The following is a 12355-nucleotide window of genomic DNA, read 5'->3' as shown; positions in this document are numbered from 1 at the left end:
TGACACACTGCTACGTTACAGCTTTAGTTTAACTGGGTTGCACAACCTTTTTTTTTAATGTTCAGGTCTAGATTCCATCAGGGGTGTTCTGTCAGGGGCCACATGTCAAATGTGTATAAGGTCGAAGCCGCTGGCAGGTGTGGTCAGAGCAAAAATTGAGTGGGCTCACCCCTTCTCCCTGAGTCACCACTTTCTCATTTTCTGACACCCCCTTCTCAAAGGCTGGTCTAAAGCATAAATGGATAAAATCAAAGTACATTTTGAAAATCTTCCTCGGGTGGATTTTCCCAGAAAAGCAAAAAATGTTTGCATAGGGTCTGGCAGTCAAAGAGGAATGTAGGATGTTGTGTTGTAGCAGGTCATTTTGTTTGTCCATAGGACCCAGTAAAGTTTGCTCTGGCTGGTAGCAGCTCAGGCTTAGCATCTCAAGCAGAGGTCTTTCCCATTGACTGCTTCCACCCACCTACCAACAAAGTAATCGCAAAGTAGTAGGGTTGCCATATTTCAAGAGGTAAAACTCCAGACACAAAAAGATGTTGAGATTTTTTTTTTGGCAATAATAATAATAATAATAATAATAATAATAATAATAATAATAATAATAATAATTTATTATTTATACCTCGACCATCTGGCTGGGTTTCCCCAGCCACTCTGGGCAGCTTCCAAACGAATATTAAAAACAATACAGCATCACACATTAAAAAATTCCCTAAACAGGGCCGCCTTCAGTTGTCTTTTAAAAGTAAAATAGTTGTTTATTGCCTTGACATCTGCTGGGAGGGTGTTCCACTGGATGGGCACCACCGCTGAGAAGGCCCTCTGTCTGGTTCCCTGTAACCTCACTTCTCGCAGCGAGGGAACCGCCAGAAGGTATACTGGGCCAAGGCCGTTTAGGGCTTTAAAGGTCAGCACCAACACTTTGAATTGTGCTTAGAAACGTACTGGGAGCCAATGAAGATCTTTCAGGAGCAGTATTATATGGTCTCGGCAGTCGCTCCCAGTCACCAGTCTAGCTGCCACATTCTGGATTAATTGCAGTTTCCGAGTCACCTTCAAAGTAGTTGTTAAGCTCCACCCCACCCCCACCCCCACCGTTATCCACCACCAGCTGCCTGCACCCATGCCTGAACCCAAGCTGCCCGTGCACAAAAAAATTAAAATTAAAAAGGAAGGTCTGCCGAAAAAAGCCACAGAAGCTGTCATTGCCCATACCAGTTAAGGAAAAAACATGTCTGATAGTTAACTCTTTATTGGCAAGAGGAATACTTGCAGCAGCTTCCACGATGCTCCAGATGCACACATGATTGTAACCTCTTGGCATAGGTCTGGGTCCTATGGCATAGCTGCAGCAACAGGGAAACCCCACCGCTCTCCTGGCTTATACACCCTTCCCTTGACAGGTTGTGTGCCCGCAATTGGAGACTTCTCCTGCATGGAAGGCGCTGCTGCTCTTCCCACTTCACGCCCCTCCTGGTTCTAGGAGAGAGTGGTCTCAGACTGCCCTGACTCTCCTTCCCCCCTAACTCCTGCTTCGCGGGTGGCGTCACACCCCATAAATCACTGGTCTCTTTTGGGGGGTCACTCTCCAGGTCCCCTGCCTTTGCCTCATACTCTTCGAGCCCTGACAGGCCCTGACAGAAACTCAAAGCTTTAACTTATCCTTAGCAGTGTTTTTTAAAAAAATGAGTTAAGGTAGAGAACTAAAAAAAATTATTCCCTCACAATATGTAAAATAACACTCTAATAACCTTTACAAAGGCAAAGTGTGCATTAAAATATGTAGAAATGAGTGCTCTTTAATAACCCTGCAGTCAAACATGTTCTCTTCGGTGGCCTGGTATTTCCTTAAGCTTTGGTCTAAAATATAATGTGTCTATATGCAGGATACTCACACAAACCTATGCTCTTTGTGGTTGATTAATGCCTATCAAAATTATTATTTCCCAATGAAATGAAAAAACTGAGGGAGTGCAGAAGTATCCTGCTTTTTGCCCTACATGAAGGTTGTAAGAGTGTTGTTTTTGTGTGTGTGTTTTTAACTTTTCCGTGTTACCAGCTAAAAGTCCCTCAAATATTCCTCATGAATTGTTTTCGGAAGCCCAGCGTAGTCACACTTGAGGCCAAGGAAGGCCAAATTCTTCACTGAGGCAAGTGTATGGTCAGCTATCCTCACCCGCCAAGCACTACAATATGAAAAACATCTAGACACCTTCAGAGTTCTTTGTGGAGCTATGGTTTACAGTATGGTTCTCGACTGCCAGCAGTTCTGCCTGCAAATTAATGTTTACGTCCCACTCAAGACTGAACCCTTTTTTATCCTGACAGAAGGAGGGAGAAACGCTTTGGTCTAAGAGAACTTGAAGGCAAGCCATGTACCTAATAGATGTATGGACTAGCTGGAGCCAGAATGTTTTCCCAGGAGCTTTTAATACCACACTAAAGGCCGTTGATAGCAATATATTTGATCAAATTCATATCTACATGCATTTTTGAGGGGGTGCAAAAGCAGCCTGAAGGACCCTAAATACTACTAATGTTCAGGTATCTACAGCATTTTCTAAAATGCTTTGTGGCTTCCCATCCACTGCCCTTTGCAATTACCCTCATAGCACCCTGCATATTGCTGTCTCATTACTTTTATTTGTTTATTCACAGGTGAGGAGTTGTCAAAGCCTTTGTCAGCTCTGACAGGTGGGGGCATGCAAATATAAAGGTGCAGGACTTATGAATAAAACTATGTATAAGCTGCCTTCTGGGGCACACAGTCCACTCAAGGTGAACTACACTTCAGGGAAAGAAAAGAAAAAAGCAAAACAGATCCAAAATCCCTAGGAAGTAGTATTAACAAATAACTATCATTTTGAAACTTTGGCCAGTTTATATCAGCAGAAAACATCACTAAGGGGGAAAGGAAACATCAGCCAATCTTCATGTCATAAAATAAGCAAACCTCTCTGATTTGCACTTTCCAAAGCAATATGCAAACCAACATATGCAACATATGCAAACCAGCCATTTCCTTTGAAATGTGCATTTCTCCAAATTTTGCAATGCAGCTCTTTAGCCAAGATATGTGTGCATATATATACAGTGGTACCTTGGGTTAAGTGCTTAATTCGTTCTGGAGGTCAGTTCTTAACCTGAAACTGTTCTTAACCTGAAGCACCACTTTAGCTAATGGGGCCTCCCACTGCTGCCGCGCACAGGCTGTTCTCATCCTGAAGCAAAGTTCTTAACCCGAGGTACTATTTCTGGGTTAGCGGAGTCTGTAACCTGAAGTTTATGTAACCTGAAGCGTATGTAACCCGAGGTACCTCTCTCTCTCTCTCTCTGTGTGTGTGTGTGTGTGCATATACTGGGATAAAATGTGCAGAAAAATGCATATATTAGTGAAAATAGCATTCAAAATATATTTTAAAACTGTTTTGCAAAGATTGGGCAAAATTGCATATAAAATTGTATGAAAAATATATGCAAAAATGTATATTAGGTGGGGAAATTGCATCAAAATATTGATGGGCTTTCTTTTCCTTTTCCCAGTGCAAACTGATGTGAAAATGTTGAGAACCAAGTTTAAGGGGTGGGGGTGGGGGTGGTGGGAGAGATGAGAATCTGAGAGAAACCGAAATGGGTAGATTCACCCATCCTTTCAGCCGGGTGGTGGCGGTGGTTCACTCTGTAAGTTTCTGCTCATGAACTGAGCTCTGAGAATGCCAGCCCATGTAGCCACAACACTTCCACCCCTCATTCTGCTTTCTTCATTGCTTTCCATGACTTCCCCACCTCTAGAACAGTCTCCCTCTGGAGGTTGTGGAGTCTCCTTCCTTGGAGCTTTATAAGCAGAGGTTGGATGGCCATCTGTCATGAATGCATTAGTTGAGATTCCTGCATTGCAGGGGGTTGGACTAGATGACCCTCAGGGTCCCTTCCAGCTCTGCAATTCTATGATTCTAAGGCTGTCAGTGGCTACTAGCCACAATTACTATGTTCTATCTCCACTGTCAGTGGCAGCATGAATCCATATAGCAATTGCTGAAATCACAAGTGGGCAAGGTGTACTAACCGCACCAATTTTATACACGTTCTTCCTTTCAAATATGCTTCCCAGTGCCTTTCCCCCTCTAAAATATGCATTTCTGTGCACCTTTTGGAACCGAAACTACATTGCAAAATTCAGAGGAGGGACACAAAGCTGGTTGAAATCTGCATTCCAACCTATATATATTTCTAGGACCAATAAATTACACCAGTTCACTTCAAAATGTGGACCAAATCAATTTCTCCTCCATCCGTAAATTCACATCCAAATGTCCCCCCCAAAAAATTAAAAAATTAAAAATGACACCACGCTGGTTCTCAGAAGCAAACAAGAATTACACTCTGCTTTATTACGCATAGAACATGGACGTCACCAACTGAATGACGGATGCCAAAGGCAATTATTCTAGCTCGTCCGGTGCACCATTTCCTAATGCACTTCTGAAGTGCAGAAACAGAAAATGGGTGGCTGAGAGGGTCTATAAAGCACTGGGTAATATTTGAATTAAATGCATTCCTAAGAGCGTTGCAGAGGTAGCAGAATGATATATTAAATGCAGGCAGAGGAAATCAATCTCTGTATTGGAACACAGCAGACTGTTGAGTGTTTTGAACCTGCTAATGTTTGGGTTTTTTTTTTAAAAAAAATATTTCAATACGATCCAAAACAGAGAAAGCTAGCCAAGATCCTTAACTTTTCTATACCTCCCCCCCCCCTTTATCAGTGGTAATAAAAGCAGGCTATTCATTAGCAAGAAATCCAAACTAGCTCCATTCAGTTCACAGCAGGAGCTCCCAAACTAGCAATTAATGGAAGCATTGGTGTGGAAGTTGTTTTCCAAATGCCATGCTGCTTTTCTGGTGCTTCACTTTGTTTAAAATGTGAAAAATATCTTTTAAAAAAAGAAGTTAAGGCTGTTGAGGAAAGGTTACAGGAGCTACCTGGAAGTGAAGGAGGCATTGCAATTGTCCATAGTTGCACCTGGCTTGCTGAAACTTGAGTTCCCCAAGCCATCACCACCTACCCTGAGTCATCACATGGCTAGTGAGTCATCACATGGCAGCAACGTGGGGTTCCTGGGGTTGGGGTGATGGGAATCCTAGGTAGACCAAATAACTCTAGAACACAGGACCATCTAATTAAGTTTAACGATGGGAAGATTCCAGACAAACGAAATAAGACACTTCTTCACACAGTACATCATTAAAGTATGGAATTCACTCTAGCAAGATGCAGAGATGGCCCCCAATTTGGAGGGTTTTTTTAAAAAAAGAATTACATAGATTAATGGAGGCGAAGGCTATCAATGGCTGGGTGCTTGTGCTACTTCCAATGACAGATTGTCACGATGTTTTTTCCTGTTCTGAAGCTTCCATCATTCAGCTTCATCAAATGACCTAGGTTCCAGTATTATGAGAGAGACAGACAATGCATGTTTACTTTTCCCATGCCATATATAATCTTTATATACCTCTATTATGTCCCCTCTCACTTGCCTTTTTATCAAAATTTTAAAAGCCCAAATATCATTCGAGCCTATGATATTTTAGCATTTGGTGATACACTGCAATCCTTCCGATTTCACTGGGTAGATTAGATTGCAACTAACTTCCTCTGGGCAGAACTTGAGGTTTTTCAGAGACTGCAAGACCTTTAGAATCAAAGAATTTCAAAACTGAAATGCATTACAGTGGCAATGAAACTGAGTTGAGTCAGGAAGTCCAACAAGGAAATAAACAAGGCAGCACTGTTTAGGGAAGTTTTTAATGTTTGATGTTTTATCACTTTATTATTATTATTATTATTATTATTATTATTATTATTATTATTATTCTGTTGGGAGCCACCCAGAGTGGCTGGGGAAACCCAGTCAAATGGCCGGGGTGAAATTTATTATTATTATTATTATTCTCTACCATGAACTCATAAGGTGGGTTTAAGCTAAGCACCTGACCTCAGCCTTAAGTCTCCATCAGTAACATAATATTGGTTTCCTATACAGAAATATTAAAGGAACAAGGTATTCTGTGCATCTTCAACACAGAAAATGATGTTAAGATTTCTACTGTTCCTATTATTGCTGGTTATTGGATACACAGGGCATAAGATAGTATGTGATGTTTTGGTGCCATAGTATACTTTCAGAAGCACAGTCAGGTGTCACAAGTCTCCTTGAATTCAAAATGACTTCCATTTGAGCAGACATGATTAAGACTGTGCTGCTATTCTGTTCAAATAATCCCATTTAATTCCATGTCCTGATAGTGCCATGAAATAAAGGGGTGCTTTTACTGACTTCGCAGACTGTTAAATCTACCACTGTTATCTGATTATAGCAAATCCTGCCATTGTCCACCAGAACTGCCGTTTGTGGTTATATATATACTTTTATACAGAGCTTTAGACTGGATATGGAGATGCAGCCACCTTGGTTGTTTCCTAAAGTACTTTATTGGCAGTCAAAATATGTCTGGATTTCAGGGACTTGAAAGTAAAGGAGAACCAGCATAGTGAAACAGAGAGTACTGGAATGCCAGAAAATGTGGGTTGAGATATCTTCTTGGCCTTGAAGTCTACCAGATGACTGTAGACCAATCACCTTTCTGAGCAAAATCTACCTCACAAGGTTGTTGTGTCAACATAAAATGATGCTTCCCTAAGCTCTTTGAAGGAAGGACAAGATGAAAACATGTCCTTCAGGAGGTCAGAGTGAATGCCCCCCCCCCAAAGCCCCACAGTGTTCTACCCTGTCACTGCCTAGGCTGAGAGCTATTGAGCTGTGCCATTGTAAAAAACCATCACATGCCATCAAAGCATTCTCTAAACTTCTATGGACACAAGCTTGCAAATGGGAGAGGCCATAAAGAAATAATGTTTCACCTGTTCTCTCTAATTCTGTGCATCAATGCTGGTCGAGCCAGAGAATAACTCTAAAGGATCTCACCAAAGGTCTATCTTACCCAGCATCCTGCTCCCCACAGATGCCAATCAGATGCCTTCAGGAAGTCCACAAGCAGGGCATGATGTCAAAAGCCCTTGCCTGCTGCTGTTCACCACCCAGTGGAATTCAGAGATATGCTACCTATGGTCCTAGCGAGTGAGACTAGCACCATCTCCTTCATATATTTGCCTAATCCCCTTATAAGAAACAACTGCTTTGTCCATTTGGCACATGAGAATGCCTAAGCCTTTGAACACTGGGTGCCTAACTACAATGCAGTGCCTAAGATTGATTCTCTTCCATCTGGCAAAGTGGGGTTGTGTCAGTGAAATAATTTGTTGTTGTTTAGTCGTTTAGTCGTGTCCGACTCTTCGTGACCCCATGGACCAAAGCACGCCAGGCACTCCTGTCTTCCACTGCCTCCTGCAGTTTGGTCAAACTCATGCTGGTAGCTTCAAGAACACTGTCCAACCATCTCGCCCTCTGTCGTCCCCTTCTCCTTGTGCTCTCCATCTTTCCCAACATCAGGGTCTTTTCCAGGGAGTCTTCTCTTCTCATGAGGTGGCCAAAGTATTGGAGCCTCAGCTTCAGGATCTGTCCTTCCAGTGAGCACTCAGGGCTGATTTCCTTCAGAATGAATAGGTTTGATCTTCTTGCAGTCCATGGGACTCTCAAGAGTCTCCTCCAGCACCGTACTTCAAAAGCATCAATTCTTTGGTGATCAGCCTTCTTTATGGTCCAGCAAAAGCCTAGATGCATCAAATTAGAAGTCTTATTGCTTTCAGTAGCACTTACTCCAAAGAAAATGGGCACAGGGTTGTGACTTTTCCCCCGCCTCTTCCCCCGAAAGCCTTTCCTTGGAGGAATTGTCTTTTGGATCATTCTTCATCCGTCTTGTCCACCCCCATTTCCTTTCAGTTTTGTCAGCATCTTTCTTCAAAATCCATCTAGCCGACACACAAGTGGACACAGCAATTTAATAAGAGAGCCTGGGGAAGGGCGGGGGACAGAATGATAGGCCCCAGGGCTGTGATACTATGCTTTTCTTAGTACATCCTGAAGAGGTTTAGGCCTTTTAAGTCACAGAACACACAGCTGAGTCATGTTCAGTTTTGTTATCCATTACAACTCATCAGGGGCTCTTTAGTCAAGGTATATTAACCAATTTCCCTCCGTATATTACTGTACCTGGGCCTTTTTTCCTCTGAGTTAGATGATGTCCTCATTGAGTTCTCTTTTATTATTAGCCCACTTCTAAGCATCAAGATCATTCTGAGCATCTGTTATCTTAATACATCCCGGGCACATCCTACTTTTGCAGCACCCACAACAGTACGAGTACAAAGGGGCAACATGGATACAATGGTGATGCTCGGCTGCACATGGTAACCCTTTGCCATATTTCCCTGCTCTGCAGTTGTTGATGTGCTCCCTGGAAGAAGAGGAGAGCTGTTGGCTCATCCTCAGAGGACCCACTCCCCAATGTTATGCAGCAGCTGGCATGGACTCTGGATTTTAGGGTTTTGCAGGAAGATTAAAAAAATAATAATCACAGGGTTGATGCGAATGATTTCTGGGCTGGAGTGGGTGCCGATGTTGATTTTTTTCTTTCTGTCTGATGATTAATGGATGAGAGTATTGTTCTGTTCCTTGTTGTGAGCATGCTGCCAAATGTTTTCTGTCAATTTTATGAGGGCTGGGGGCTGCTTTGTTGCTGTTTTCAATAAATTGTATAGAATATTAATGTTTTATATGCGTATTCCCCCCCCCCCAATGTAAGTTGCTTGGAGACTGTTTGGGTGACAAGTGACTAATAAGTTCAACTGTCTATCATCTATCTATCTATATCTATCTATCTATCTATCTATCTATCTATCTATCTATCTATCTATCTATCATCTATCTATCATCTATCATCTATCATCTATCATCTATCTATTTATCATCTATCTATCTATCTATCTATCTATCTATCTATCTATCTATTATTTATTTATAGGTCTTCACTGGAGCAGCCACCAAATCTCAACCCTAAGCTAGATAGATGATAGAGTGAGTGTGAGAGAAAAATTTTTTTAGAGCTTTGTATTATGAGCAGTAGCAGCAGCAGCTGTATAGACCTTCACACACACACACACACACACACACACACACACGGTTTCATATTGAGAGGTGATGGCTCTTTGAGACTACTTATGCTTCTAACCAATCCCCTGGTTCTCTTGGTTGCCACATGCCATCTTCTCCACTTGCCACAGAAATTGAATGCACTTGTTTCATAACAGGGGTGTGTTGAAATGTGGCCCTCCAAGCTTCCCTGTGTCGCCCTCAAAACTTTCTCCAGTCCACACTCCTCACTGACCCTCTTTCACACCTCAAGCACTTTTGCCTAGCTGGGATGTGGTCCTTGGAACTCTGGTGATGGCTCTTGCTCGTTTGTTTGACTGAATGGAAGAGACAGAGGGGCATGTTGAGTGCATGTAGAAACAACAGTGTGGTGTAGTGGTTAAGAGCGGTGGACTCGTAATCTGGTGAACCAGGTTTGCTTCCCCGCTCCTCCACATGCAGCTGCTGGGTGACCTTGGGCCAGTCACACTTCCCTGAGGTCTCTCAGCCCCACTCAACTCACAGAGTGTTTGTTGTGGGGGAGGGAGGGAAAGGAGAATGTTAGCCGCTTTGAGACTCCTTCAGGTAGTGATAAAGCAGGATATCAAATCCAAACTCTTCTTCTATTCTACAAAAGCAAAATTAACATGTGTTGCTCTGCTCACTTTTCCCTCCAACCTGGCCCTCAAAAGTCTGTCAGAATGGATTGCAGCCTCCAGGTTGAAAAATGTTCCCCACCACTGTGTTACATGATATATGCAATGACTTAGGAACATAGGAAGCTGCTCTATAGCAGTGTTTCCCAACCCTGGGTCTCCAGCTGCTTTTGGACTACAGTTCCCATCATTTCTGACCACTGGTCTTGCTAGCTAGGGATGATGGGAGTTGTAGTGCAAAAACAGCTGGAGACCCAAGGTTGGGAAACACTGCTCTATAGGATTATCACCATGTTGACTAGCAGGGGCTCAGACAGAGAGATCTTTCCTGCTGCCTAATCCTTAACTGAAGATGCCAGGGGTTGACTCTTCTGCATGCAGTGCATGCCCCACGCTAATGATCTCTGCTCCTGCTGCAGTAGTTCACAGAATTCTTGCGACCACATCCAAGAACAGACATTTTCCTAGCAGTTTAGTAGAGGAAAATATTAAACCATACTTGAAAGTGTCACTCTAGAAAATGAACCCCCCCCCCCAAATCCTCAATACAGTGTTACCTCAGGTTATAGATCCTTCAGGTTACATACGCTTCAGGTTACAGACTTCGTTAACCCAGAAATAGTACCTCGGGTTAAGAACTTTGCTTCAGGATGAGAACAGAAATTGCACGGCTGCAGCAGGAGGCCCCATTAGCTAAAGTGGCACCTCAGATTAAGAACAGTTTCAGGTTAAGAATGGACCTCCAGAATGAATTAAGTTCTGAACCCAAGGTACCACTGTACGCCTCTCCAACATTTAGACATTGTTGGTTTCCATGCAGCCTATAAGATCTCCCAGAAAAAATTAATGGATTTCAAAATCCAGGACACATTGGGAAAGGGGCAGGAAGTAAATGATCTATAATAATGATGATGATGATGATGATGATGATGGAGAATGAAGAGTTGAGAGACCAACAGACTGGTTGCAGTGTAGCGTAAGCTCATGCCATGATACGTGCATAAGAAGCTACCTGATGAATGGATCCTTGGTCTGATCCAGCAAATGTAAGAGCAGCTCTGCTGGATCAGGCCAATGCCCCATATAGTCCAGCATGCAGTTCTCACAGTGCCAATCAGATGCTTATGGGAAGCCCACAAAGTAGGTAAAGGTAAAGGGGCCCCTGACCATTAGGTCCAGTCATGGCCGACTCTGGGGTTGCGGCGCTCATCTCGCTTTACTGGCCGAGGGAGCCGGCGTACAGCTTCCGGGTCATGTGGCCAGCATGACTAAGCCGCTTCTGGCGAACCAGAGCAGCGCACAGAAACTCCGTTTACCTTCCCGCTGGAGCGGTACCTATTTATTTACTTGCACTTTGATGTGCTTTCGAACTGCTAGGTTGGCAGGAGCAGGGACCGAGCAACGGGATCTCACCCTGTCATGGGGATTCGAACCGCCGACCTTCTGATCAGCAAGTCCTAGGCTCTGTGGTTTAACCCACAGCACCAAGTAGGACATGGATGCAAAAGCACTTTCCCCTCCTGTGGTTTCCAGCAACTAGTATTCAGAAATATGCCTCTTACCCCAGATGAGTAGCTGTTGATAGCCTTATCCTCCACTGATTTGTCTAATCCTCTTTATAAATCTGCTAGTTTCTCAATTGCCAGGGGAGAAAAGGCTCTTTAAATTATTGCTCATTTCTTTTACTTGCCTTTACCTTTCTGACTACATCCTGAACGCTGCAAACTCCAATATTTGTTCTGGGAGATCTCATAGGATGGGGCGGAGGGAATACATATATAAGCACCAATGGCATCTTAAAAAGTGGACAGACGCGTTGGTGGTGGTAGAAAAGACGTTCATTTCATAGGGATGCAATTTCAAAAAACGTTTTCATATCGCATGTTGCTAGACCACAAGGGAAATGTCTCTTTTTATTAGATTTGCTCACTAGAATTCTATGAACTTGCTGCAAAAAATAAAAAAACTAGGCAACACAAGTTTGTTCAGTTTCACATGGCAAATATCGGAAGGGCATGGAATATGGCTGTCAGTCTCAGATAGATTCCCATTTGGGAGATAGATGGAGAAAGGGCCTTTCTTTCAAAAGTGATGGAGATTGTTGATGTGCCCCCCCCCCCCGCCGCCTTATTAGCCTCTTTTCATTGCCTTCTCTCTTCTGTGCATGCACACTGTCATGTAAGCTGGCTTCCAAAACAAGAAGAAGCATTTCTGTTTGAAAGAAAAGAAAGAAAAGAAAAGAAAACAGAGAAGGAGAAGTGGTAAATGGAACAAGGTCTGCAAAGCGGGGTGCACAAAGAAAGTGCTTCATGCAATGTTTGTGTGTGTGGGAGTGGCGGGGAGAGAATATCAATGGCTATTTGCCAAGGAGGTGCATCATTATACTTGAGGCATCTGTCTGCTTCTGAATGCCTGGAGCTGAGAACAACATAAAAGGTATGTTATCAATGCCCACTGCTCTAGGGAGGGCAAGACGTTTACAAAATTATGAATGGGGTGGGGAGAATGAATAGGAAGAATATTATTCACACACACACACACACACACACACACACACACACACACACACTGGGTCATTCAGTAAAAGCAGTTGTCAACAGACCCAGGAAT

The 12355-nt window shown here is 43.2% G+C and overlaps 1 protein-coding gene across 31 annotated transcripts in view; it reads right to left on the bottom strand.

The window, feature by feature from the left end:
- DLG2 (discs large MAGUK scaffold protein 2) overlaps nucleotides 1–12355 on the bottom strand; it is a 902142-nt gene that overhangs the window by 362889 nt on the left and 526898 nt on the right. The gene's annotated exons all lie outside the window — the stretch shown is intronic.

Source organism: Podarcis gaigeae, assembly GCF_964106915.1.
Source record: "Podarcis gaigeae genome assembly, chromosome: 4".
Taxonomy (NCBI): domain Eukaryota; kingdom Metazoa; phylum Chordata; class Lepidosauria; order Squamata; family Lacertidae; genus Podarcis; species Podarcis gaigeae.
The sequence above is the reverse complement of the archived record's forward strand: the minus strand, read 5'-3'. Positions and strand labels throughout refer to the sequence as shown.